Genomic DNA, 5,362 nt, shown 5'->3' on the forward strand with positions numbered 1-5,362 from the left:
CTCCGTAGATTAAGAGTCTTTGATGCAAAGTAGATTATAGAGTCAACTTATTAAGGATCAACTACTTTATGAATATGCTAAATAGACAATAGGAGACTCCAATACAAAGTAGAGACAAAATATAAAGCTAGATGGTGGATTTGAGCTAAGTTTTGAGTTCGATAGGATTCTATCATATCTATATTAATTTAAACGAGCACAGAAAAACAACAAAAAGTAAATTGCAGATAAACACACAAAACAAACACATTTAACATATCATATTATATGGTTCATCATAACTATCTACATCTATCAAAAAGAAAGGAATAATTTCTATTAACTGATATTCAATCTACATCATACATGGACTGCACACAATCATTTATATAATTGTATTCAGCCATGAAATGAACACTTGGAAAAAGACAAATAGTCATGTGAACGCTATGCTGAAAATATTAGCTAGTTTAGATACTTGATTATCAAATTTTAATGTTGTCTATGACAATTAAAATTCATGTGTATTATCTCTCAATTAAACGTGTTATTGAGCTAGACCCAAATGTAATGTGGAAGGCAATTAAATATGTTGTTGGGTTGGACCCAAATGTAATGTGGAAGGCAATTAAATAGGATATTGGGTTGGACCCAAATGTAACGTGGAAGGCAATTACAATGACAATATAACATAATTCAATAAATATGCAAGCCGGCTTGAGGATAATTGACTCCAAAGGATTGATATAAAACCAACACCAAATAAAGTCATTTCATAATCAATCAATTGCAAATACAAGTTGCTCTCCTACATTAGCGAACTCTTCTTCACTTGCACAAATTCAGTTAAGGATATTGTTAGGAAAAGTTGTTAAGATCTTCAATGAACTTGTAGGCTCTCCTTGTGCGATTCTGCTCCAACCTATCTTAGACATATGTCGTTGAGCTCCTCTTAGTCATCTGTTGTTGATTAGAGGTGCATTCTTCATTAATTCACTAACTTGTTGTTTGGACAACAATCTTAGATAAGTTCACTATATTGTAATTGCCTACATTTGAGACAATACATATTATATTTAAGGCTGGGTTTTTCACCTCCAAGAGGGAGGTTTTCCTAGGGTATTGGTGTCATTTGTCTTGTTCTTTATTCTTGTTACTATTTATTCATAGTCTGATTATAATCTAATTGTTAAATTAACATTTGATTGCTTAAAAATAACATGGTATCAGAGCTTTAGGTTGTTAGGATTCCCCAAGATACTTAGAGGGGGGGTGAATCAGTATCTAACCGGTAAATGGATTTTCTGATCTTATTAAGTACATTGCATTCAAAAATAGTGTATTGGTAAACAAGAATTAATGCAGTAAATAGGAACAATAAACACAACATAGAAAGAACACCATAACACAATATCTTTAACGAGGAAACCTAGTGTGGGAAAAACCTTAGTTGGATTTGTGACCCACAATATTCACTCATTGGCCAATAAATGAATATTTCTTACGATAGGGGCCTGCACATGCAAAGACCAATTGCCTAAAGCTCACTGCTTAATTACAAAAGGGAAGTCTCACTAACTTACACAATAGATTATGCAAATCCAATATAATGTACTGCTTTGGTTCAACATCTTCTATGCCAGGTTCCGTACCGGTTTAAGCTCACAAAATAACCATTAACCTTACTCCAAGATCTACCTTAATATTCATATGTTTGCATCTTCCTCATCTTACTTACACAAATGATCTATATGATATCATACTTATATATGAGTTCTATTACAATTCTCCTTGTCGTCTTACAAAAAGATATTACAATTAAATAAATTATGCAATAAATAAAATCCTATCGGCCAAGGTGCCGGTAATCATCTTTGTCGATGTCGGTAAGCTATCTATCAATGTAGAGTTTGTCGGTGCCAGTGCCTGCCGGTGCCATAGGATTGCAAGGTTGCCATCAATGACAATACCTTCAATCACCTACAATTTCTCATTGGAGTGCACATTTGCCAACAATCTCCCCCTTTGGCATTGATGGCAACACTCATGAGAAAAAGTTAAAATTGTATCCAAAATGTGTTGTCCAAAAATCTTACCAAAGTTGTCTTACCAAAACTGTGTGCTCCCCCTAAGAAAATGATCCCTTCTCTTATCATTTTTCTTATCTCCACTACTCTCCCTTTGACATTAATGACAAAGGTTGTCAAAAATGTCAACTGATTGTAGTTCTCAGCTAGATCCTTGTAATCGATGGGTTACAATATGATATAGATTTGCTAGTGAAAAATTTAGGCTCTTAGTGAACCTTTCACTATCCTTTAATGTTGCTTCTGTCCTTTGGATGGTACCAGTGAGTATGTGGATTTTCTCTTCTGGTGTCTTAAGTCCTAGAAAAAGTGCATCTGAAATCTCTTTTCTCAAAGAGATGAGGATGTCAAGTTTCGGACCTAGTCTACATTTTAGTTCCTTAGCCTTGAATTTTAATCTCTCCTTATCTTTTTCAAATTTTTCAATTTTCTCTTCAAAGCCTGCAATTTCCTGCTCTATTACCGATATGGGTTCAAATGAACCTATGAGATTATCAACAATATCATTTATTTCCTTTTGTGCTCTGTTGATCTCTTTATCTATGTCCTTTGTCAAAATGTTAGTCTTGCATGAATCCCTATACAACTTCTTAAAGTCCATTATTATTTTTCCTAGTGCCGGTAATAATGTATCAATGTGTTCCTTACATCTTTTTATTGACTCTTCAAAGAATTTTTCTTTCTCTTTATTGATTTTCTCATTGAAAGTCTCCTCATTAATTTGATCAACTGTTAGTAGGTTGTTGGTTATATACTTAGACAATGTGTCTAGTTGACTCAAAGAATCTTTATTTTCCACATTGCACTTGGGTGGAATCAATTTCAAAATAGGGATGGTATCATTAATTGCCTTATATGCGAATGCATTACAATCTGTTATTTTCTTGATGTAATCCAGTAATACCTCTGTTACATTTGTTGGTCTGAATTTTATTAAGGCAGAACCAGATGACTGTCCAACTACCTTAACAATCTGCAATCCATCAGTGTCAGTAACCTCTTTGCTTATGTTGACCTCTGGTAGGTTAGTTTGATTCTGCATCTCAACTAGCAAAGGCTTGGTTTCTCAGCTGTTGCTGGTGGCACTGTCTCTCTCTGAACCTTTTTCTCTTCATGTTTCTTAGAATTTATCTTTGTCGGTTTTCCTAAGCTTTCCACTGCCGGATTCTCTGATTATTTCTCAGTGTTATCTACCGGTTTCTCTGTATGTACCTCTGAACTATCTACTATCGGTATCTCAATAGATTTTACTTTGTTATCAGTAGCCAATTGCTCTAACTGAGTAGGTTTTTCAGTGTGTACATCAGTGGTATCTGTCTTTCCAGTATCTAGCGGATCAGTTGATTATTTAGTTTGTGTTTCAATCCCAATCTCAACATTTCCAACTATATCCTCAACATGTGTCTTAGCTACAATGTTCTCTACCGGTGGCTCAGTTGCCACATCTTTCTTCTCAGTAGTTTCCTTATCAAGCACAATGTTAACCTCTTGTGTATCAATATTCATTGTATACAACACCTCTGAATTAGGATTGGTGTCTTCATGTATTATCTCCATACTCTCAACATTGTCTATTACTGGTGGTGTATCAACAGTCTCAAAAAGTGGAGTATCAGAAGGAGGTGGGGGAAAGCTATCTGTTACTTTTATGCTCGAAGGACCACCTACTTTGCCTTTACCTTTATCCTTTTCCTTTTGATAGACTCTAAAAGTTTTTGGGCATTTAAGTTCTTCTTGCTTTTCCTTCTCCACAAAGAAGATATCCCATTTGTCCGCTATTTCTTCAGTGATCTCATTCACTCTGTCAGCCATTAAAGCTACATGTCGGTGATCGGTGGAAAATACTGTCCTATTTGCCTCACTTATTAGTTCATCAATTTCTTCTGCTGACTTTACTGGGCGAACTGCAAGTAATTTTTCTACCTTAATCTTCTTATCTAGTTCCACAATTGCTAACTTTTTTGTATCTAATCTTCTATACAAGTCACTTGGTAGATCATCAACAACTTCTATCAAGAATTTCTTGTAAATGTCTAAGTGTAAAATAATAGTGTTTTCTATACTTTCCTTTTCCTCATTAGTAAAAGTACTATACAATTTGCTAACATTTGACAAGTTTCCATCTTCAGTTATTTCATTCAAAAGATTGTCAAGTGGAGGAATAACTTATTTTTCTTTCTTCTTCCTTGGTGTTATTTTCTTTGTCGGAGGCCTTATTGCATGTTGTTTCTGTCTTGTTCTCTTGGGTGTAGGAGCGGGTACCAGTGAAGGTTTCCTTTTTCTTTCTATTCTCTGAAACTCTATCGGTATTTCACTGTCGGAGGAGGTACCAACCGGTGAAAGATGTGCTTCCAGTTGTAACCCTTCCAAGTCTCTCTCCTTGATACCAGTCTTTTTCAACAAGTATTCGTTAATTTCTTTTGCCTGTTTAGTTACTTTTCTAATTGTTTGTTCTCTTCTCTTCCTTTGTTTCATGGTTTGTACTTTGCTTTCAATAGTTTCAGCATTTCCAAATACTTCTTCTTCTAGTTTTCTAGGGGCTTCGAGTAGGGCTTTTGCATATGTTTCTATTATATTTTCATCTGCCTCATAGCCCATTTTAGTTGCCCAAATTGTTCTAGGAACCACTGCCTCCATCTAGATTTCATCCTTCTTTATAACAAAACATATCTTCTTTTGGTATTTGTCAACTATGGCTTGAGATAGTCTTTCCCTAGTCTTCATTCTATCCTTTAATGCCTAAAAGTGTTCAATTATGTTCTTTTCCCTTTCATCTCCCATGTTGTTAAAGATATCCAAAAGTTGTTTTCCTACCGGTATGTCAAAACCAAATTCTTTTATACCTATACTGGGAACTTCCTTGGTGATGTATAGTAATAGACATACAAGTAAGTTACCAAATCTGAATGTGCCTTTCTTGTCACCCTTAATTTTCTTCATGTTGTCAATTAGTTCATCCTTTAGCCATTCACATATGTCAATCTTTGTATTATTGTTTACCATGTCATAAGCACTTTTGATACATAAACTAGAAATAGAGTTTAATCTATTAGCATGTGTAGTCTTGTATCCTAGAATCATGCTAATGAATCTTACATTAATATCTTTCACATCATTTACTCTCAAGGATCTGCTGTCATGAGTTGCACCGGTTAGGGTCATCATAGTGTCGTTAGAGACCTTGTTTCCTTTTTTTGGTCTGCTACCAGTGGAAGGTAAGCCAGACACTACCCTAGCTGATTCTTTTGTAATCTTATTGATGGAATCTAGCCAAAAGAACTTCCTTGGGAAAATCA

The sequence above is a fragment of the Cryptomeria japonica genome, chromosome 10, assembly GCF_030272615.1.
Source record: "Cryptomeria japonica chromosome 10, Sugi_1.0, whole genome shotgun sequence".
NCBI classification, from domain to species: Eukaryota; Viridiplantae; Streptophyta; class Pinopsida; order Cupressales; family Cupressaceae; genus Cryptomeria; species Cryptomeria japonica.